Consider the following 25,272-nt stretch of genomic DNA (forward strand, 5'->3'; position numbering starts at 1 on the left):
ATGACTCAGCCTTTGTCAATCAACCTAATTAAACCCTACTCTGAAAGCCCAGGGGACAACCCAAAAAACGAACAAAACTGCATTGGCTCAGATTAAAACAAACAGCCCAATATCCAGGATCAATTATCCTTCTCCATTCTCAGCATGTGGGCTGCCAGGAGCAGACAGACCGGCATTGATTAAACAGAGCAGGCTCTTAAACATACCCTTCACAAGAACCATGATATAAATACATCTCTTAAAGGCACAGTATGGTCACACAAATGACCAGTCAGTTTCAGATCTGTAGGTTGAGGTAGAAAGATATTTTTTTCATTCACTCTTGGGACAGGAGTGCCGCGAGAAGGGTCAGCACTTACTGCCCATTGCCAATTGCGGTGTTGACACAACGGAGTGGTTTGCTGGGCCACTTCATAGAACATAGAACATAGAACAGTACAGCACAGAACAGGCCCTTCGGCCCACGATGTTGTGCCGAGCTTTATCTGAAACCAAGATCAAGCTATCCCACTCCCTATCATCCTGGTGTGCTCCATCTGCCTATCCAATAACCGCTTAAATGTTCCTAAAGTGTCTGACTCCACTATCACTGCAGGCAGTCCATTCCACACCCCAACCACTCTCTGCGTAAGAACCTACCTCTGATATCCTTCCTATATCTCCCACCACGAACCCTATAGTTATGCCCCCTTGTAAGAGCTCCATCCACCCGAGGAAATAGTCTTTGAACGTTCACTCTATCTATCCCCTTCATCATTTTATAAACCTCTATTAAGTCTCCCCTCAGCCTCCTCCGCTCCAGAGAGAACAGCCCTAGCTCCCTCAACCTTTCCTCATAAGACCTACCCTCCAAACCAGGCAGCATCCTGGTAAATCTCCTCTGCACTCTTTCCAGCGCTTCCACATCCTTCTGATAGTGAGGTGACCAGAACTGCACACAGTATTCCAAATGTGGTTTCACCAAGGTCCTGTACAGTTGCGGCACTTCAGAGGGCATTAAGAGTCAAGCACATTGCTGGAGTCCCATGTAAGCCAGAGCATATAGTAATGGCAAACTTCCTCTCCTGAACTACATATTGAACCAAATGTGTCTTAATGACATTCTGGTAGTTTTAATGATCACTATTAATGAGACTAACATTTTATTCCAGATTTACTAATTAATTGAATTTAAATTTCCCAGCAGCCGTGGGGGGATTTGAACCCATGTCTCCGAGGCAGTAGTCCAAGTTTCTGGATTATTAACACAAAAACAGAGAATGTAGGAAAGTCTCAGCAGGTTTGACAGCATCTGTGGAGAGAGAATAGAGCCAACGTTTCGAGTTGGGATGACTCCATTTTCATTTCAGTTTCTAACATCTGCAGTTATTTTGCCTTTACCTCTGGATTACCAGTCCACTCACATTGTACTATATTGTCCCCATGAAAGCATTAATAAATACACCAGAACAGCTCACGAATGTATTCAGGCATTGTAGCATTCACACTCACCTGAACCACCAGACAGAGATCTCAACTTAATGCCACCCGAATCATTGGCAACACAGCACTTTCTACAGTCAAGGACCTGTCAGTCCTGCACTGATATACCAGTTGAGACTAGGAGTGGGACAAGATGTAATGGCCTAGTGGTATTATCGCTAGTCTATTAATCCAGAAACTCAGCTGGCAACCCAGGTTCGAATACCGTTGCAGCAGATGGTAGAATTTGAATTCAATATATAATATCTGGAATTAAGAATCTACTGATGACCATGAAACCATTGTCAATTGTTGGAAAAACCCATCTGGTTCACTAATGTCCTTTAGGGAAGGAAATCTGCCGTCTTTACCCAGTCCGGCCTACGTGTGACTCCAGAACACAGCAATGTCGTGACTCTCAACTGCCCTCTGGACAAGGGCAACTAGAGATGGGCAATAAATACTGGCCAGCCAGCGACACCCCATGTCCCACAAATGAATTTTAAAAAGCTGAGTTGCGTTAAGTTCCCTTTACAAACTTGGTGCTGTCCTCCACGATTGGCCTAGGCCTTCAGCTTGGCTTTGTAACGAAAAAACAAAAATGCTGCTTTTAAAGGGAAGCTAAATAAACACGAGGGATTAAGGAGTAGATGATGATGTTGATTGGGTTAGACAAAGAGGGTGGGAGGAAGCTGGGGTGGAAGTTAAACACTAACTGAGGCTAGTTGGACCACATGCCTGAATGTGTGCTGTACACACTATGGAAATATATTCTGCACTTGCACTCGTTGGAACTGAACACTGCAGCATCCCTGTGAGCTGCAAGAGTTAGTGCGCTGCTTGATGTCGTTTTGCGTCATGTACTCCACGAGCACAGGGTACATCCCATGTTTTTGGAGTATGCTTACATTGGGTGTACAAGAAAGAAACAGACTATTCAGTTAAACTGGCCAATGCCACTGTAAATCCTCCACTGAGACTCCTCCTATATATCTAACCCAATCAGTGTCATAAGAACATAAGAACTAGGAGCAGGAGTAGGCCATCTGGCCCCTCGAGCCTGCTCCGCCATTCAATAAGATTATGGCTGATCTTTTTGTGGACTCAGCTCCACTTACCCACCCGCTCACCATAACCCTCAATTCCTTATTGTTCAAAAATTTATCTATCTTTGCCTTAAAAACATTCAATGAGGTAGCCTCAACTGCTTCACTGGGCAGGGAATTCCACAGATTCACAACCCTTTGTGTGAAGAAGTTCCTCCTCAACTCAGTCCTAAATCTGCTTCCCCTTATTTTGAGGCTATGCCTCAAAATAAGTTTCTAGTTTCACCTGCCAGGGGAAACAACTTCCTTGCTTCTATCTTATCTATTCCCTTCATAATCTTATAAGTTTCTATAAGATCTCCCCTCATTCTTCTGAATTCCAATGAGTATAGTCCCAGTCTACTCAGTCGTTCCTCATAAGCCAACCCTCTCAACTCCGGAATCAACCTAGTGAATCTCCTCTGCACCACCTACAGTGCCAGTATATAGTTTCTCAAGTAAGGAGGCCAAAACTGTACACAGTACTCCAGGTGTGGCCTCACCAGCACCTTATACAGCTGCAACATAACCTCGCTGTTTTTAAACTCCATCCCTCTAGCGAGGAAGGACAAAATTCCATTTGCCTTCTTAATTACCTGCTGCACCTGCAGACCAACTCCTTGAGATTCCTGCACAAGGACACCCAGGTCCCTCTGCACAGCAGCATACTGCAATTTTTTACTATTTAAATAATAGTCCATTGTGCTGTTATTCCTACCAAAATGGATGACCTCACATTTACCAACATTGTACTCCATCTGCCAGACCCTCGCCCACTCACTTAGACTATCCATATCTCTTTGCAGACTTTCAGCGTCCTCTGCACATTTGGTCTGCCACCCATCTTAGTGTCATCTGCGAATTTTGACACACTACACTTAGTCCCCAACTCCAAATCATCTATGTAAATCGTAAACAATTGCGGTCCCAACACTGATCCCTGAGGCACACCACTAGTCACTGATTGCCAAACAGAAAAACACCCATTTACCCCCACTCTTTGCTTTCTGTTAGTTAACCAATCCTCTATCCATGCTAATACATTACCCGTAACACCTTTATCTTATGTAGCAGTCTTTAGTGCGGCACCTTGTCAAATGCCTTCTGGAAATCCAGATACACCACATCCACAGGTTCCCCATTGTCCATTGCACATGTAATGTTCTCAAAGAATTCCACCAAATTAGTCAAACATGACCTTCCCTTCATGAACCCATGCTGCGTCTCATCAATGGGACAATTTATATCCAGATGTCTCGCTATTTCTTCCTTGATGATATTTTCAAGCATTTTCCCTACTACAGAAGTTAAACTGTCATCATAATCCTTTCCACATCGTGTTTTTATAAGCTTCTCTTACATGCACCAATTTATTTTTGATATGGTTGCTCCTGCCTCACAGTGTCAGGGCCCCTGGTTCAATTCCTGGCTTGGGTCACTGTCTATGTGGAGTATAGGAATCATAGAATCACTACAGTGCAGAAGGAGGCCATTTGGCCCATCGAGTCTTCACCGACAACAATCCCACCTGGGCACTATCACCGTAACCTCACATATTTACCCCTCCGACCTATGCATCCCGGGACACTAAGGGGCAATTTAGCATGGCCAATACACCTAATCCGCACATCTTTGGACTGTAGGAGGAAACCGGAGCACTTGGAGGAAACCCACGTAGACACGGGGAGAACGTGCAAACTCCACACAGATAGTGACCCAAACCGGAATCGAACTCCAGGTCCCTGGAGCTGCCGCCCACTGTTTGCATGTCCTCCCTGTGTCAGCGTGGATTTCTTCCAGGTGCTCTGGTTTCCTCTCACAGTTCTAAAGACGTGCTGGTTAGATGCATTGGTCATGCTAAATTCTCCCTCAGTGTACCCGGTGCTGGAGTGTGGCGACTAGGGAAGTTTCACAGTAACTTCATTACAGTATTAATGTAAGCCTCCTTGTGACACTAATAAATAAACTTTAACTTTAAAAAAACCTTTCCTGTTGGCACATGGATACCGGTGGCCATGGGTCATGTATCCCACTACCCACTGATCATTCTTCCTGTGTAGGTCAAGCTGACTGAGTATCAGTGGAGGCATCCCAGCCATGTCTGGTTTTACCCTTATCCGAGGTCCAGAGATGCATGCACTTTCCTGCACTGGACCTAAATTTTGTTCCATTTCAGTGCTCATTTTTGGAAGGAAATGATGAATGCTTCTTTCTGGAAGACCGGACCTGGTAGCTAAGTGAAGGCTGCTGGATATGACTTAGGATTCTGCCTTTTGGTACATAATTCCCCAGTGCTATTGACTTGATTTTGCAGGTCCGTGAAGTGTCACTGAACACCTACTGACTCGAGGCTGGCCCTGCATCATCTGTATGTGGCCTAACAGCTTATTTAATAAACTGATCCTGAATAGAGTGCACAAATGGCACTTCAATCCATTTGACCGTTCAACGCTGATCTTCAGATTCATAAATCAGATGCTCCTCATGGGTCAGTACTTTCTTTTAAACTCACCCAATTCCGTTTTCTATTTGACCAGAGTAATTGGTCAACTGTTAATATCCAAAGATGTCATTTCACTTCCATCTCTTGACAGCCATCTGGAAAAAGCTTAAGATTTATCGAATGGATTTTTAAAAAACTATCTGTAGTTATATTTGGACTTTGCTCATCAATTTTTCCATCATCCCTCCCTCCATGCTTTAAGATGACTGAAAGGGAATGGAAGAGGGATTAGTGTGTACAAGTTAGCGAGACCCTCTTAATGGCAACACTGATCAATATCCAATTCATATTGCGATAGAAGTGGCTTCACAAAGTGTACCAGACATTGGATACATTGAATGGTTCAAAAAAAGCCAAGGATCAGATTTGTTTTATCCCCAACCTCTCCACGGGGTGGCACAGTGGTTAGCACTGCTGCCTCACAGCACCAGGGACCTGGGTTCGATTCCTGGCTTGGGTCACTGTCTGTGGGGAGTTTGCACATTCTCCTCGTGTCTGCGTGGGTTCCCTTAGAGTGCTCCACTTTCCTCCCATTGTCCGAATGACGTGCTGGTTGGGTGCATTGACCGTGCTAAATTCTCCCTCAGTGTACCCGAACAGTAACTTCATTGAGGTATTAATGTAAGCCTACTTGTGATGCTAATAAAAAAAACAGGCAGCTAGACTGCATTCCAGAAGAAGATAATTTGCATTTATATAGTGCCTTTCACAACTTCAGGATGCCCCAGAACACTTTGAAGTCAGCTGGGTTCTTCGATTGTTCCCAGATTGTGTGCCGCTGTCCCAATACAATCACCCTCAGCCTGTATTGACAGGATCTAGAGTCACCCCTTTATTAAGTTGGGATAATAGCACTTGGCATAACACCTTAATCATGTCTTGCCATGTGCAACATTGTGGTGCATCTGTTGGTTAGTGTACGGACAAGTATATAGGTCTCCCGGATGTGTAGAATAACCTGTTGTGCATTCTCACATGGGGGCCAATTGCAGACCTGCATGGCTTCCTACCGTACAGGAAAGGATGAATTGTCCAATTTTGTTGGGAGTGTCTGGTCTCTCTAGCTTCCTTTTTGTTAACGTGCCGGTATTCCTTGTTGTTCGAAGGAAACAGCAGGTAGTCCCTTTCTCACGTTCTGTGGTGGATCGCATTTCCTGAGGTTCACCTTCAATGAGTCCTTGAACTTTAACCTTGGCCTAATTCACAGGCAGTGTCCAAGTTTCAGCTGTGAATACACAACTGCCTCAGGGATTTTACCATCAGTCATACATGTTCATTCCATCTCAGCTGGGCTCTTATGATGAGTAAATTAGAGCAGAAAGTGTTGGAAAAACCCAGCACCATATATGAAGGCAGCATTAACATCTAGGGTCCAATATGACTCTTTATTTTGGAGTTCCAAAGATACTCATGTTGGACTTGAATATCTCCCCACAGGTGTTGCCAGATCTGCTGAGTTCTTCCAGCACTTACTGCTTTCATTTCAAATCTCCAGTGTAATGACTTCAACGAGGCCCAGGAGGTGGACCTCTTGGAGTATGAGCTCCCGGGTTGAGGACATAATTGCCTGCCCAATCAGGGAGCCTCATCCCTATAAATATGGGAATGTTAGGTCCACTGGCACTCCTGATTCTGACTTTGTCCCTGAAGCAATCCTATGAGTGAGACTTCTTACTGTGCCCACCTCAGTCCAATGCTGGCATCTCCACATCATTCTGAGGAGTGGAATGGGCACACCGGCCTCCAAGGAGTTACTTCATCCAGCTTCCACAGTATTTCGCTCTTACGATACATACTTAATTTCAGATATTTCTGGTCACCTCAGTTTTGGGAACTTTGTTCTCCCATCCCTGAAGAATTCAATGTCCCGTTCCTTTCATTGTTATTAAAAACAAACCATAAACCTCTCAACCATTCATAGAATGATGGCACACACCCCCGTGAGTTTGTTTTCCCTTGAATGTTGCTCGCAGAACTGTCTTTGAGATACATCTTTCATTTCTGGGTCCTACCAAGAAATTGTGGGCAACTGGCAGCCCTTGGCAGGTGTGATCCACTTGCGAGCCAGCTCCTGTGCTGTATGCATTTTATACAAGCCTTTTAAATAAAACTGAAAAAAGAACCTTAACCCACACTGCCAAGTACCCATCTAATCATGCGAGTGATTACATGGTTCTCTCACACACAGGATTGCTGCCATTTAGACTCAGAATTTGCTGTTTTGTAGTGTATTTGATAGATACTTAATATTTCTCCACATACAATACCGCACTTGCACCTAAGTAAAACATCAATAAGTCCTTGCTGCAGTGACAGCTTGTGGATTGATTTTTATTAGAGATAGTGAGGTAAATATTTGGAGAAAGATAAATATACAGATATATTCGCTTGTTTGTACAGAACTTGAATATTGCTGAAGCTTTTCATCTTGTACTCATCAGGACAAATGCAAGAATACCAAAATTCAAACAATCACCACCTACTACGGGAGAGAAGGGTGTGGATTGGTTGGCAAATCAACTCTGATTGGCTATGGAGCAAGCAAGACCTCACCCAGAGTCGACTTGCTGTAATCATCTGAAATTTGGCATTCTTGCATTTGTCCCAATGAGAGACATAGGCCAGAATTTTACCACCTCACCTGCCCCGATTCCAGGGCGGGCGATGCTCGCAAGATGGAAATCTCCATTGGTCTCGGGCGGGACTTTACAATCGCAAAATCCCGCCCATTGGGTACAATCATCCAAAACTGCACACTGTGTTGGACCAGATGAGAAAAGCTGGGAGAGACATGCTGGCTTCACTGATGCATTTTCTGGCCTGATTTAATGGCACTCTGTGCAATTTCAGAGTGCTGGTGAGATCAGACAGCCAGCTGGATGGGCGGGACCTAAACAGGGGGCACTGGCAAGGCATGTCTCTGGACCCCAGGGGCTACAGGCTCCAGGCTTCTTCTCTTTAGAAAACCACGAGTGATTTGCGCCGGCGTAATGTTATACTGTGGGGGTGGGAGAAAGAAATGTCATTGGCAGACATTATGGCAAGAAGCTCAGTAAATACATGTAAATTTATTAAAATATATGGAAATGAGCTTTACACCCATTCTGGACGTGAGCCTGGTTATGTCACTGGTGGGGGCAGGGGAAGATCTCAAACTGAGATCTGGACAATGCAAATCTCATGTCTGGCCACTCGCAAGATTTAGCCGCCATTATGGAATTTGCGCCCACGGCTAACGAGGCTGCCAGATTACACCCATTGATACACAAAGAATGTCGGGGGCAATGCCCAAATATGACCCTCTCCCTTCAGCGATGCTCTCACCTGAGCTCCCCGGGGTATTTGCTCACCAGGTGCACACCTTGGAAGACCAATCAGGTTTCACGCAACCACGCTAACCATGAATGGATTTTCTGACAGTGGGGCGGGGGTTTGAAGGGGGGTGATTCAGGTGCAGGGGGCCTGGTAATGATGCGTCACTGACTGCGAATGATGTTCCCGAGGCTGGACGCCATGAAACGTGCTCCGTCACTGACACGAAGAGTGGACAATCGCGTCGTGCATTTACATTGATGTAAAACGCAACTTGGCTCTTGTGAAATTTTCCACTCCTGTCGCTAAACCCAGCCAACACCATCAGGGATAGGAATTCCCAGCTATTGATATCTTAAATGAATGAAAGAGCTTACATTACTCATGGAGAACTGGTACTATGCATGTAATCACGAGGGAGAAGGAAAAAGCAACTTACGAATATATTGGAAATCATCATAAGACATTCAGAAGTGTGATTTATCACATGTGCGTAACTATGCTTTTGGCTCACATCAATTTAATTTTCACCATTTGCAATGGACAAAGAATTTGTTCATTAGGTACAAACCTGTTGTAATAATTCTTGTTCATCAGTAAAGGGGAAAACAACAACACATCTATTTACAGGTAAAAGCTATACAGAGGCTTGCAACCTCGTGACTGCAGCCAGCTCCAGAGAAGGTTCTGGAACAGAAATCCGAGCTCACTAGGGTGATTCCCCCACCCTGCTCCCAGATTGGTTCCCCAGTGATCCTCACTCTGCAGCTTTTTCCTTAAACAGACAATCACCACACCTGTCATCCATAGAAACCAGAAGCAGGAGTAGGCCATTCGGTCCTTCGAGCCTGCTCCGCCATTCATTCTGATCACAGCTGATCATCGAATTCAATATCCCAATCCCCCCCTTCCCCCCCATATCCCTTGGTCCCTTTAGCCCCAAGAGCTATATCTAATTCTTCTTGAAATCAGACAACGTTTTGGCCTCAATGACACTCAGTGTTAGTGAATTCCACACATTCACCACCCTCTGGGTGAAGAAATTTTGCTGCACCTCAGTTCTAAAAGGTTTACCCCCTATCTTCAAACTATGGCCTCTAGTTCTGGTCTCCCCCACCATAAGGAACATTCTTTCTGAATCTACCTTGTCTAACCCTGTTAGAATTTTATAAGTTTCTATAAGATCCCCTCTCACTCTTCTAAACTCCAGTGAATATAATCCTAATTGACTTAGTCTCTCCGCATATAACAGACCTGCCATCCCTGGAATCAGCCTGGTAAACCTTCACTGTACTCTATCGATAGCAAGGTCTTCCTTCCTCAGATAAGGACACCAAAATTGCACACAATACTCCAGATGTGGTCTCACCAACACCCTATACAATTGCAGCAAAACTGGGGTGGCGGGGTGGCACAGTAGTTAGCACTGATGCCTCACAGCGCGAGGGACCCAGGTTCAATTCCCAGCTTGGGTCACTGACTGTGTGGAGTCTGCACATTCTCCTCGTGTTTGCGTGGGTTTCCTCCGGGTGCTCTGGTTTCCTCCCACAGTCCAAAGATGTGCGGATTGGCCATGCTAAATTGCCCCTTAGTGTCAGGGGGACTCGCTAGGGTAAATGCATGGGGTTATGGGGATAAGGCTTGGGTGGGATTGTGGTCGGTGCAGACTCGATGGGCCGAATGGCCTCCTCCTGCACTGTAGGGATTCTATGACTCTATGATCTCTATCCCTCAACTCAAATCCTCTCACTATGAAGACCAACATACCATCCAATGAAACATCCCTATTTATAAATAAATGGTCTTTTATTTCCTTTAATGAGTCCTATCTGTTTCTCAGAATGTGGTGAATTTGCAGGTGTTGTGTGGGCACCATTGTGGTTGGTTTTGTACCTCTCTCATCTCTGGCTTACAAGGTTGGGGGTCTGAGTTCCCTCACAGGTGTTGGATTGCACATTGACTAAACTAGCATTCAGCAGTGCAATACCGAGAGCATGCTGTAGTGTCAAAGGTGCTATCTTGCAGGCAAGTATTTAAGCCACAAGCTCTGTCTTAATGAGCCTATGAAGATATATTGAGGATGCAGTTAACTAAGCGTACAGTCTACAAGGCTTTATTAACAAGGAAAAGAGCACAAGACAAAGGATGCTATGTTAAACTTGTACAAATCACTCTTTTGGCCTCGGTTGAAGTGTTGTGTCTCGTTCTGCAGACTGCATTGGAGGAGAGATGTGAAAACATTGGAGAGAGTACAGAAAAGATGCAAGAAAATGCTTTCAGGAATGAGGAATTCCAATTATGTCGATAATTTGGGAGAGTTGGAACTGTTTTCTGTGGAGAAGAGAAGGTTGAGAGGAGATTTGATCGAGGTGTTCAAAGTCATGAGGGGTCTGGGTGGCGTAGATAGGAAGAAACTGCTCCCATTGGTGGAAGAATCTAGAACGGTGCCATGAGGAGAAACTTTTTCACACGGCGAGTGCTTAGGATGTGAAATGCACTGTCTGAGAGTGTGGTAAAAGGCAGATTCAATTGAAGGATTCAAGCGTGAATTGGATTATTGTCTGAAAAGTAAGAACGTGCAAGGCGACGGGGGAAAGATGGGCAAGTGAAACTAGATGCATTGCACATTCGGACAGCCGGCTCAGACGCAATGGGCTGAATGGCCTCCTTCTCTGCTGTAACAAATCTGTGATTTTAGTGGGAACTACCCAAGCCAACTTTTGAGGTTCTTGATTCCCACAACAGCCAGGAGCTGGGAAATGGGTGGATGTCCCAATCGTGTGAAATTTCACTTACTCTGATCACAACACAGTTTCTGGTGGGTGGCACGAGCCATGATGGAGGTTCTCGGTGCTGTATGACAACCTTTCATCCCCTGACGAGATGAAATAGATTAGTACAGCACAGAGGTAAACCATTCAGCCCATTGTGTCTGCACTAGCCCTCCTGAGGATCAATTCCATTACTCCCACTCTCCTGCCGCTTCTCAACAGTCTTACAATTCCTTTCTCCTTCAAGTATCTATCCAATTCCCTATTGGAGGCTATTATTGTGTTCAGTTCAAATAAATCTATTCAGAATACAGAATTTTTTGATCATGAGAAAATAACTGAGTGGAAAGGACAGCATGTATCTCTAATGATATTTTGATGCTTGATCTTATTTTGTGGCTGAACAATGAAAAAAAAATCAATAAACACCATGTACCGGACATCGACTGCAGATGGAAATCCAGTTTTGTTTTATATCTCCTCCCTCAATCCTCCGGAGCATCCCCCCAACCAAAACCACACCGCCCCACTCACCCACCATCCTTCCCCAAGCACCCCACAGCCAGCCTTTCCCCTGTCCACTCACTCCCCCCACCCTCCCCAGCCAGGCTCCCCCTAATCCCTCCCCCTCAGCCAGCCTCTCTCCCACTCCACCAGCCTTCCTCCCTGCTCCCCCCTCCTACCCTTGCAAGCCTGCCCCCCCGCCAGCCAGTTTCCCCCTTGTCCCCTCCCTCCAGACCCAGCCTCGCCCCAAATGTTCCACTGTTCTCCAGGGATAGTTCCCCACAGCATAGAACTCCTGCAGTGCAGAAAGAGGCCATTCAGTCCATCAAGACTGCACTGTCTCTCCAAAAGAGCATCTTACCCAGGCCCTCCCCTTGTAGATGGAGGACAGGATTCCTAGCCTCTGGCCTGCTCTTGTAGCCACAACGTTTATCTGGCTGATGCAGCTCATTTTCTGGTGAATGGTAATCTCCAGGATGTTGATGGTGAGTGACTCAGCGAAGGGTAGAATGTCAAAGGGCGATGGTTAGATTCTCTCTTGTTGGAGATGCCTGGCACTTGTCTGGCATGAGTACTACTTGCCACTTGTCATCCCAAGAGTGAATACTGAACAGATCTTGCTACACTGGGACATGGACTGCTTCAGTATCTGAGGAGTCGTGCATAGTGCTGAGCATTGAGCCATCATGAGCAAACACCCCCACATCTAACCTTATGAAGGGAAGAATGTCATTGATGAAGCAACTGAAGGTGTTTCGGCCCAGGACAGTCCCCTGAGGAACTCAGGTTGGTTGAACTTTGTGGAGGCTGGGCCATTTAATTTATTCAAGGTGGAGTTAGATAGGGAGTCAGGCATGGCAGGAAGGGAGGGGGGAGGAATGGATGGTGGAGTTCAGAATACAATCAGATCAGCCATGATCTTATCAAATATTGGAGCAGGTTCAAAGGGGCGAATGACCCATTCCTGTTCTTAAGTCCTATGTTCCTACGATTCAAATCCCATCAGACCCTGCATCTTAAGTACACATCTTAAGTATTAAAAATGTCATCTTCATGGTGCTTCTAGCTCCCTTGGCAATCATCCCCTACCTATACCCTCAGCTTATCGACCCTTTAGCGATTGGAAGCAGTTTCTCTTCCCTTCTTCCATCTAAACCTTTTATAATTTTAAAGAAATCTGTCTAATCTCCTCTTGGCATTCACTGCTCCTAGCTGAACAAACTGACTGTGACAAATTTCTGCTCCAGTGGTTGTGGGGTGGCACGGTGGCACAGTGGTTAGTGATGCGCTATCAATAAGGCGAAAGACTACCGATATGCCAATATAAGTGTAGGCTTTTATTCACAACAGAATCAGGAGCAGATCCCAACATATAACCAACCTGGACTGAACAAGGGGGAGGAGACAGCCACCTTTATACTAGGTGCTGAGGGGAGGACCCAAACTGGAAGGGGATGTGTCCAGGTATGACAAGCACACACAACGGTGGTCCATATAGGACAAAGGCACAACTGAGGTCCACCACAGTTAGCACAGCTGCCTCACAGCGCCAAGGACCTGGGTTCAATTCCCAGCTTGGGTCACTATCTGTGTGGAGTTTGCACGTTCTCCCCGTGTCTGTGTGGGTTTCTTCTGGGTGCTCCAATTTCCTCCCACAGTCCGAAAGACGTGCTGATTAGGTGGATTGGCCATGCTAAATTCTCCCTCAGTGTACCCGAACAGGCGCCGGAGTGTGGTGACAAGGGGATTTTCACAGTAACTTCATTGCAGTGTAAATGAAAGCCTACTTGTGACTAATAAATAAACTTTTAAAAAATAACTTAAACTGACTCCCAGCTTCTCCAGTTTGGCCACGCAACTAAAACCCCTCAAGCACTGGAACCATTCTTGTAAATCTATTCTATATCCCTTCAAAGCTATCACAGCCAGATGTGTGTTAATAATTTCTGAGACAGTGGTTGTGTGATCAAGGTTACTGCAAAATTCAAAACAACGACGCTTCTTGATTCAGTCATTCCCAAATATCAACATTTTTGACTGAAGAATATCATTAACAGGAAAGAAGGCAAGGATATATTTTTTTAAAACCTCAGCAAAACAAAAAATAAATCCAGAAACCAATGAGTTTAATTCATGAAGAAATGAAGATGGTCGAGAAGAGAAGAATGGAAGAACAAAAGAAATGTAGAACAAAGAAAAAAACAAAGAACAAAGAAAATTATAGCATAGGAACAGGCCCTTCGGCCCTCCAAGCCTGCACCGACCATGCTGCCTGGCTGAACTAAAACCCCCTACCCTTCCGGGGACCATATCCCTCTATTCCCATCCTATTCATGTATTTGTCCAGATGCCCCTTAAAACACACTATCGTATCTGCTTCTACTACCTCCCCTGGCAGCGAGTTCCAGGCACCCACCACGCTCAGTATAAAAAACATGCCTCGCACATCTCCTTTAAACCTTGCCCCTCCCACCTAGTAATTGACTCTTCCACCCTGGGAAAAAGCTGCTGACTATCCACTCTGTCCATGCCCTTCATAATCTTGTAGATTTCTATCAGGTGGCCCCCTCAGCCTCTGTCGTTCCAGTGAGAACAAACCAAGTTTCTCCAACCTCTCCTCATAGCTAACTTGAGGAGTCGAGATGAAGCAAGCGAGCTTCACAAAGAAAAGGAAAAAGAATCTTCACATGTTACTAGAATCCCCAAGGACAAAGACTGTTCCTCTGGAAAACTACAAAGAGAAGCAAAGTGAATTTGACGTCACTCTGAACAAACTGAAGGGCCAGTTAGCAGAGAAGATTCAGCAACGTTCAATATTCCAGGAGGAAGCCAGAAGCTACAACAAAAAAACTGAAGAGCTTGAAGAAGGAGTTGAAGGAAAACGAGGCGGAATTCAAAGGGAAAACCACGGGCGGAATTTTACCGGCACGTCTGCCCGAGGTTCGTACGATCCTGCCTAAGGCCAGTGGAGAATGCTATTCTCTGAGCCTCGCCTGCCCCCGGAATCAGGGCGGGCGTGCCCGCAAAATTCTGGCCGATGGGTGGAATTGTCCTATTTCTAGGCAGAGTGGCGCAGTGGTCAGGAAACGTGGCGAGGGAGCCATCGACCCCAATGGCGGCTTTCTTCACCAGATCATCTGGCTCATAGCCGAAAAATATTGCAGAGGTGATTCCCACGATGCAATGCTGGTGGAGCGGACTCCGATTGAGCCCACCCTGCCAGCAACTCTGCTTTTAAAAGATTGGAACGTATTTTTAATGGGCGCCCAGATGGAAAAAATTAAAAATCGAAGCCCCTCACCAAACACCACCCCCATGCAACACCACCAGCCCCATGCAACTCTACCACACCACCCCCCCATCCACTGGCACTGCTCCTTGGCATGCCCAGGTATGGCCCTCTCCCTCATGTTGACATGAGTGGATTATGTAACAGTGGGGGCGCTATAAGACCATAAGACCATAAGACATAGGAGCGGAAGTAAGGCCATTCGGCCCATCGAGTCCACTCCACCATTCAATCATGGTTGATTTCAACTCCATTTACCCGCGCTCTCCCCATAGCCCTTAATTCCTCGAGAAATCAAGAATTTATCAATTTCTGTCTTGAAGACGCTCAACGTCTCGGCCTCCACAGCCCTCTGTGGCAATGAATTCCACAGACCCACCACTCTCTGGCTGAAGAAATTTCTCCTCATCTCTGTTCTAAAGTGACTCCCTTTTATTCTAAGGCTGTGCCCCCGCGTCCTAGTCTCCCCTGTTAATGGAAACAACTTCCCTACGTCCATCCTATCTAAGCCGTTCATTATCTTGTAAGTTTCTATCAGATCTCCCCTCAACCTCCTAAACTCCAATGAATATAATCCCACGATCCTCAGACGTTCATCGTATGTCAGGCCTACCATTCCTGGGATCATCCGTGTGAATCTCCGCTGGACCCGCTCCAGTGCCAGTATGTCCTTCCTGAGGTGTGGGGCCCAAAATTGCTCACAGTACTCCAAATGGGGCCTAACCAGTGCTCTATAAAGCCTCAGAAGTACATCCCTGCTTTTGTATTCCAAGCCTCTTGAGATAAATGACAACATTACATTTGCTTTCTTAATTACGGACTCAACCTGCAAGTTTACCTTTAGAGAATCCTGGACTAGGACTCCCAAGTCCCTTTGCACTTTAGCATTATGAATTTTGTCACCGTTTAGAAAATAGTCCATGCCTCTATTCTTTTTTCCAAAGTGTACGACCTCGCACTTGCCCACGTTGAATTTCATCAGCCACTTCTTGGACCACTCTCCTAAACTGTCTAAATCTTTCTGCAGCCTCCCCACCTCCTCAATACTACCTGCCCCTCCACCTATCTTTGTATCATCAGGCATAGAAGCATGATAATTAGATGCGAGTTTATTGTAAAGAGCTTCCTGATGTCAGCTTTGACAAAGGGTCATCTGGACTCGAAACATCAGCTCTTTTCTCTCCTCACAGATGCTGCCAGACCTGCTGAGATTTTCCAGTGTTTTCTCTTTTGGTTTCAGATTCCAGCATCTGCAGTAATTTGCTTTTATCCTGATGTTCAATGTTTGGATTCCTGTTCGGTCATTGGCAATTACAATGGGAAATCCTGTTGGTTCAAATTGGGCTTTGTGCAATACTTTGCGCTCCCGTCGCTATTCACACCCATCACGAATGGAAGAACAAAACCCCGGTCCATAGAACCCCCCCACCGCAAGCAGCGAGTAGATAATGAAGCCAGGAGTAGCACAATTACAGAATTAAACCAAGTAAAGACTTTGCCAGAGAGAGACCTGGCTCTCAGAGAATGCTAAATGATGCACAACGTTATGGTGCAGACAAAGAGGAGGCAGAAATAAGATTAGAAAATGTAAATTTGATGCTGAAGCACAAGGAAGTAGAAGATGACAAAGCTGAACTGAATGAGAAGATTCACAGTAAGAAGTCTCACAACACCAGGTTAAAGTCCAACAAGTTTATTTGGTAGCACGAGCTTTCAGAGCGCCGCTCCTTCATCAGGTGAGAAGAAGTTTCATGCACGTCGAGAAGATTCATGAGCTTGCAAAACAATCGGAAATGAAACAGCAAACAAAGTTTTGGCTGAACTTGTGAAACAAGAGGAAATAAAGTTAAAGTTTACTTATTAGTCACAAGTACGGCTTACATTAACACTGCAATGAAGTTACTGTGAAATTCGCCACACGCCTGTTCGGGTCAATGCACCTAACCAGCACGTCTTTCAGACTGTGGGAGGAAACCGGAGCACCCGGAGGAAACCCACGCAGACACGGGGAGAACGTGCAAACTCCACACAGATAGTGACCCAAGCCGGGAATCGAACCCGGGTCCCTGGCACTGTGAGGCAGCAGTGCTAACCACTGTGCCGCTAATAAAGGTTCTATATGTGATACGTATGTGTCCTGAAAGAATACGGCAGACACTACGGACAAAGAAAAGTTGAGTCCACTCTCGGAATGAAAGGAGTACACATTCTTCTCAGAAGGAACGAGACAAACCAACAGTGTCCGAAAAAAAGCAGGTGTGTTGTTCATAAAGTGAAACACAATTTGAAAGAGCGCAAAAGGTGAATCAAATGGAGATGGTCCAGTACCAGAAACACAGAGAACTACTACCCTTCCTGCGAACATGACAGGCCGAGATGTGGAAACATTGTCGAGCCTCCAGGCCCTCTGAATTTATGAAGTCAGAGATTTGAGGTGTGGAGAAGGGCTATCAAATAAACGTTGTATTATAAATAGTCAAACTTTGTTTGAAGGGAGGAAAGTTGTCTTTTGAGAAGGGGAATGTTGTATGTGCCTGTTGGCCATTGTAATATAAAGGTGCTTGGCAGAACGAGGTGTGGTAAACCACTGTTAGCTTATTACCTGTATATGCGACATGCCTGGACACATCCCTGCCGGCCCTACCCGAGACTCCTCCCCCCCCCGGTCCAGGTATAAAGGCGACTGCTCCCCACCCCCCTGCCTCAGTCTGGATCAGTTCATCGGCATGGGTGTGCTCCAAGTCTTTTGCTAATAAAAGCCTATTTGTTCTTGCATACAAACTAGTCTTTGCTCGATTGAACGTGCATCACAAGGGTTAGATTAGAGAATGTGAGATTGGAGAATAGCATCGCCCAGGGTATGATGTATTGGTTCACATGGTAATAGACTCGTACAACACTCGAGAAGGAGCTTGCATGGAGACAGAAGCACCATGCATGATAGCAACTGGGATCTGTACATAGTTCTGGGTTAACAATAAAGGGCGGAATTTTCCCTTCCTGCCCCACCACGGGGATCGTAGCAGGCAGCACGGGACCATGCAAAGGTCCATTGAGCTCGGGCTGGATTTCCCGGACTTGGGGCAAGTGCAGCTGGAAAATCTCACCTAAAGTGTTCATAAACATCCAAGAATCAAGATCTCATCATGGAGACATTAAACACTGCATAACAAGACCCAATTAAAAATTAATTTCTGTATTAATCACTTTGTGATGAATGAACGAGCAACAGTGTGAAAATTATGGCTGTAGAGCAGCCTGACATTCTTTGAAGAGAAGTAGAATATGTTCAGCATCACTTGCTAATCAAATTGACCAAAACAACACATAAAAGATGATTGTCAGAAACTGCTTCAGATTATGACATTAAAGCAGAGATAGAATCATGCAAACCACCTCACGCCTTGATATTGATTATTTTCTATATATTACAATTCTCTGACATATACTCCCTTGTTCCTTCCTAGGTGCTTTTCATTTTAGGCAGACTACGAGAGGAGAATGCTACAGAAACTTGGAAACTCATATCCACCAGAAATGCGAAAATGTACTTTTCTCTAGGAAACCAAAGGTCTGAATTTTGACCCAATGTGGAGGATCTGATATGTTTGAGCTCTCTCACAATGCCCTGAAAGAACTTGCATTGTCACTGTTCCATCTCACATTCAAGAGCCAGAACAACCTGCATTTATATCGTACCTTTCAGGTAGAACAATGTGCCAAGGCACTAATATTTCTGTCTCTTGTTCTCCTGTCATTTAATCCTTGGTATATATCTGAAAAGACACTGAATTTCTGTCGTTTGGAAGTGCCACTAGTAATGAGTGACAAAATGACTCTCTAAAATAATATCATGGTCCAGCACAAAAATGAGTCATTCACATCCCCAAGGCTGCTTGTATATTCTCCTATTATCTTATCTTTGAATGCTCTGCATTCTCAAGCAGCTATCTGTCTGAATAGCCTTTCCAAAGCACTCACTCTCTGCTCCAAACAAAGAAAGACAGAGCTATATTCCCGAGTGTCTTTCTAATTCTATTTGTGAATACCTTAATTCTTGCGAGAGTAGTTGAGGCAAATAGCATAGTCACATTTAAAGGAAAGCAAGATAAGGACATGAGAGGGAACGAAATTGAAGAACATGGAGATAGTGAGAGGAAACTCTTATGAAGCTGTTTCCCTGCTGTATATCTGTGCCATTGTGTATGCAGTAATCCCAAGGATCTTGGTCAGGCCACCCTTCAACTCATTGGAAAAAAGGCCCTAACTGCTTAATGGTCTGTATTGTCTTGGACTCCACAATGGACCTTTCCCATTCCATTGTAAACGTCCTTAAAAAAATGAGATAATGTTACAACTGCAGCATAATCAAAGTCTTGTATGAGTCAACATTGCCTCCCAATGTTGGTGTTCTATACTAATCCATAAAAACCCTCAAAAGATTCCATCTGACTCTTTTCTGGTCTTATTTGCTGTAACTGCCACCTTGATGACCGTAGATGTTCCTCTTCTCCTCCGTGCCATTTAAAATCTTACTTTTTGAAATGCATTTTCTTCTTTCACCCTCACATTTTTATATCCTTAATCTACACTGAACTGCAGTTACCGCTTGGCTGCCCACCCAGTTTTCTTAGCAATATATTGAAGCTCTTTCACAATGTGTCATCCCAATTTTTGGCACCCTGCAATTAGATGTCATCAGCAACAAATTTTGATATTATTTACTTAATTCCGAAGTCCAAAACATTTGTGCATAGACCATAAACATACCAACTATTGAAAGATTATTGATTCATACTTGCTGAATCTCAAAATGCTAATTCCAGCAAACTATCTAAAAGCAGGAACTAGTGTGAAAAATGTGAGATGATGCACTTCAGAAGGAGTAATTTGACAAGGAAACATCTGACACTGGGAAGTTCCGAAGAACAAAGGGACCTTGGCGTGTTTGTCCATAGATTTCTTAAGGCGGAAGGGCAGGTTAATAGGGTGGTGAAAAAGGCATATGGCACACGTGCCTTTATCAATCGGGGTATAGATTACAAAAGCAGAAAGGTCATGATGGAATTATATAGAACTTTGGTGAGGCCACAGCTGGAGTACTGTGTGCAGTTCTGGTCACCACATTACAGGAAGAACGTGATCGCACTGGAGGGGGTGCAGAGAAGATTCACCAGAATGTTGCCTGGGATGGAACATTTAGGTTATAAGGTGAGGTTGGATAGGCTTGGGTTATTTTCTCTGGGTTAAAGTCCAACAGGTTTATTTGGTACCAAAAGCCACATAAGCTTTCGGAGCTCCAAGCCCCTTCTTCAGGTGAGTGGGAATTCAGTTCACAAACAGGGCATATAAAGACACAGACTCAATTTACATGAATAATGGTTGGAATGCGAATACTTACTAATCAAGTCTTTAAGATACAAACAACGTGAGTGGAGAGAGCATCAAGACAGGCTAAAAAGATGTGTATTGTCTCCAGACAGAACAGCCAGTGAAACTCTGCAGGTCCAGGCAGGCTGTGGGGATTACAAATAGTGTGACATGAACCCAATATCCCGGTTGAGGCCGTCCTCATGTGTGCGGAACTTGGCTATCAGTTTCTGCTCAGCGACTGGAATGCGCTGCCTGGGGGGGTAGTGGAGGCGGGATGCCCCACATCCTTTAAAAAGTACATGGATGAGTACTTGGCATGCTATAACATTCAAGGCTATGAGCCAACTGCTGGCAAGTGGGATTAGGTGGACAGGTCAGGGCTGTTCAGTGCAGACTTGATGGGCCGAAGGCCCTCTTCTGCACTGTAGGAGTCTGTGATTCTGTGATAGTGACAATGCTCCCTTGAATGTTGTCATCATTGGAAGAAGATCTGCTTCCATTTCTCTGAAGTTCTAGAAGTTACATTGGAGCTCATTGTCTGAGGCAACTTGAGAACAAAGGAGTCAATGAACAGAAGGAACAATTTGATGCAAACTGGAAGGGTTTTATGAGATCCCCACTTACCCTGGGCAATGTTTGGGCTGGGAGAGAATTTGCATCCAAAGCTCTGCTTTTAATTAAATTCATTTATACGGTGTTGGCATTTCTGGGTGGCCAGCACTTATTGCCCATTCTTAATTGCCCCTTGAGAAGGTGATGTGAGCTGCCTTCCTGAACAGCTGTAGTTTGTGTGGTGTAGGTACACCCACAGTGCTGTTAGGGAGGGAACTCCAGGATTTTGACCCAGCAACGGTGAAGGAACGGCGATATATTTCAAAATCAGATGGTGAGTGGCTCGGAGGGGAACTTGCAGGTGGTGGTGTTCCCATGTGTCTGCTGCCCTTCTCCTTCTAGATGGCAGTGGTCGTAGGTCTGGAAGGTGCTGTCGAAGGAGCCTTGGTGAGTTCCTGCAGTTCATCTTGTAGATGGTACACACTGTTGCCACTGTGCATTGGTGGTGGAGGGAATGGATGTGGTGCCAAATCAAGAGGACTGCTTTGTCCTGGATGGTGTCGGCAGGAGAGGGCGTGTGGGAAAGGATCATAATCCAAATCCCGCTTCCTCTGAAAAAAGTGGGATCAATCATCCCTGATCATTTACATCTGTTCCAAAGTAAACTGGACATCTTGTTAAAAAGCAGAGTCATTGAAAAGATCAAGAGACATTTTTATACATTTTCTCTGATAAGGAATCTGAATTGTTTTTTCTCAATTGGAAATTGTTCGTCAGAAAGGAGTTTGTTGGAAGGAGTCTCGAGGCTATGAAATTGTTGGCTGTGTCCATGAATTAATTAATCATTGTAACTGGTTTTCCAAAGCTGGAAGGACACAGTTTTCCGAGTTAAAAGCAATTTCCACAAGTTCTTCCCTTGTAGCCAAAAGAACAGCGAGAACAAAATGTACAACACACGAGCAAGTCAGAAACAGTGCGAACCAATGTAATATAAATAGAGACAGCGAATGTTACAAGACAGCAACTCAATGAATCTGATGGTATCATAAACTCATAAACAGGGCGGCACGGTGGCACAGTGCTTAGCACTGCTGCCTCACAGCACCAGGGACCCAGGTTCAATCCCTGGCTTGGGTGACTGTCTGTGCGGAGTCTGCACATTCTCCCCATGTCTGTGTGGGTTTTCTCTGGGTGCTCTGGTTTCCTCCCACAGTCTGAAAGACGTACTGGTTAGGTGCATTGACCATGCTAAATCCTCCCTCAGTGTACCCGAACAGGCGCCAGAGTGTGGCAACTCAGGGATTTTCACAGTAACTTCATTGCAGTGTTAATGTAAGCCTACTTGTGACACTAATAAATAAATTTTAAACTCCTAAAACTGTGGCTCCAGTGTTTAGGAATGTCAGTTTTGTTCAAATTTAAAGTGGTCTTATGACTTGTTGGCATGTTTATTCTTCTTAAATTACAATAACTAAAAGTAGGAGCAATATCCCAACTGTAACCTCATCAATGGTTCCATGAGGTTTGTACTTTCTGATATACCCATGTTTATAAAACTATATTGGGGAGGGCAGTGGCGTGGTGGTAATGTCGCTGGACTAGTAATGCAGAGATCCAGAGTAATGCTCTGGGGACCCAGGTTCAAATCCCACCATGGTGGGTGGTGAAATTTGAATTCAATAATAATCTGGAATTAAAAGTCGAATGATGACCACATAGTCATTGTCGATTGTTGGAAAACCCATCTGCTTCACTAATGTCCTTTAGGGAAGGAAATCTGCCGTCCTTACCTGGTCTGACCTATGTGACTCCAGACCCACAGCAATGTGGTTGACTCTTAAAATGCCCTCAGGGATGGGCAATAATGCTGGCCCAGCCATGAACAAACATAAAAAGTATATGTATGCTTTGTCACAAGCCATGCCGATGTTATCTGCAAGGGCATCTCAACTTGAAACACAAGTTCGTGGTGTTTAGTTTTTGGAATGGTGTGAGGTGTGAAACCCCCAGAGAGAATAACCAGCCCAGTCATCGTGTAACAATTATTAATCACTATTTATTAAATCAAAGAAAAGTCAAATACACACAAATAGAACTATAATACTCTAAGGCAATTAAGTATATGAATTACTAAACACGCACACACTTTATATCGAAATTACCCCTGGTTCCAAAATATATCTGCGATCCCCAAGCTCCTTAAAATTTCACATTCCCAAACAACATCTAAATTAAATAAATCAACATGTTAAATCCAGCTTAACCTTAACTCACTGTACAAGGCGGATGATCAAGTCCGGGAAACGTCTTTTCCTGGTCCAGAGATATTTAAACTGCCTTTACAAAGGTTTCTCACTACCTCTAAGACCTTTCAAGTGTTGAAATGGTCTCTCAGACTCTGAGTTGTAAACTGGCCTCTCAGCTCATAGATGTAACAACGCCCTGTCTGCTCCTGCTGCTGCTGGCAATTATACTCTGGTTTCTCTTTGATTTTCCCCTCTGTGTATTTGGGCTGTTTGCATCTCTCACATTCCGGGGCTTCCACAATTAGCATCTGTGCACCACCGATCTCTCAATCATCTAGGTAAGCTGTTTCTTGATGATAGGGCTATTTATACCTGATTCTGTCTGGGTGCCTGCTAATCTCATTACTGGGAAAGGTTGCATCACATCAGCCCCTTTGAATACTGGCTACTGCTGTTGCTAGGCAGATTGCTGGACAGATTATATCCAATTATTCCCTTGTTAAATTCTTACGCCTGCTGTTACTAGACAGATCCTTGACAGATTGCTGAAAGGAAATGGCTTTGCCAGGTTGTACTCCCATCAGGAAGATTCCTGGGTCTGAATTTGCTATGTCCCCAGCTTGCCTCCTCTCTGAAAATGTAGACACTCCCAACCCCGCACAACTCACTCTGTTCCGTCTATTATTCGACAAGTCACACGGAGGAACGTCCCCCAACCAATCTCCTCAAATAAATAAATGTGGATTATTCTCAAAAGTAAAAACAAGGAAGGAAAATATACTTGTCATAGGACCTGAAACAATTCATTCTCACTTAGCTTACAATGTTACTTCACTGTTCAAGTACCAGGAAAATATATGTATATACATATATACAAATATAGATATATATAAATGTCAGTTGAAATTAAAGAAAATGCAAGTGGTGACTGAATCTAGCAAAGAGGGAAAGATCACAAGCTTTCCTACAATCAAAACACTTCAATCAATAATCTGTGTGTCATAATATCATTTTGCCTCATTAGAAGTATTGATTAATCATGTGTTTGCACTGAAATACAAGGTTGCAAACTCTTTAGCAAATTCAATCACTCTGGAGATTATGGTTGGAAGCAAGTTGGCTGAAGGTTATCTGAGCTTGATTGAGATACATTGATGATAGAACACCCTCCAATATTTTTGATCTGACCACACAAACAAATGCGAGAGACGGGGGTTGTGGAGAAGTCGTGATGGGGAAGTGTGTGTGTGAGCTGGGGGGGTGCGGGGGGGAAGAGTGCTGGAATAATTATAGGAACAGGATTAATTGGCTGTAACAAAAACTGCCCAACACAATAAATGGAGTTGTGCATTACAAATTGCCAAACTTAATTGAGGACAGACTGAAAGATTGACTGATGTGATCTTTTGCCATCTTCCGCAGTGTTTAACATTGTATCGAGCTTTTACACATTCCCTGTGGGATATTCATTTAGGTCCATCCCTGTAGCAGATAGAAATGCACAGAAGAGACATGCACATGAGGAGAAACATGCACATAAACAGCAAAGTCAGAGGTATCATTTACATTCCAAACATAATCAGTCCTAGCTAATCGAGCCATGCAGAATTCATTGCAGAATAGGACAGGGATTGTGTATCATTTTGCTTCGAGGATCTGCCACACCCCATCCAGTGCCATAAAAATTACAGGATCACATACAAAATAAATACTTTTACTGTTTAGAATTAGTTATCCAATTAAACCTATATTTTCTTTACTTTACGAAACCAGTTTAGCTTGGAGGTTACCTTCATCAACTGCATCTGCATGTCATGCTCAATGTTGACCCTGGTTCTGTTCTGCTAAGATTAGAAGGCGGTTGACATGGGATTAGTAGACGTATCACGGGAACTGATAATGCACTGATGAGACCGATAGTGTTCCCACCATCCCAGCTCTCACTTCTCTTTTCAGTTACTAACAATCAAGCAGAACTTGCCAACTGAGACTGGACTCCTTGACGACACAGCATTATCACACTGACTTGTAAAGGTTGTTTGGTGTTTTATCGGCGAGGTCTAGACTGTTGAATGGCTGAACATAAACCATTCATTGGAAACCTGCAATTATGTACATCTCTGGGTCATTCTCATGCTGCCTCCTCCCAAACTCCACTCCACAGTCTACTATTATG

The sequence above is a fragment of the Mustelus asterias genome, chromosome 21, assembly GCF_964213995.1.
Source record: "Mustelus asterias chromosome 21, sMusAst1.hap1.1, whole genome shotgun sequence".
In the NCBI taxonomy this organism is placed as follows: domain Eukaryota; kingdom Metazoa; phylum Chordata; class Chondrichthyes; order Carcharhiniformes; family Triakidae; genus Mustelus; species Mustelus asterias.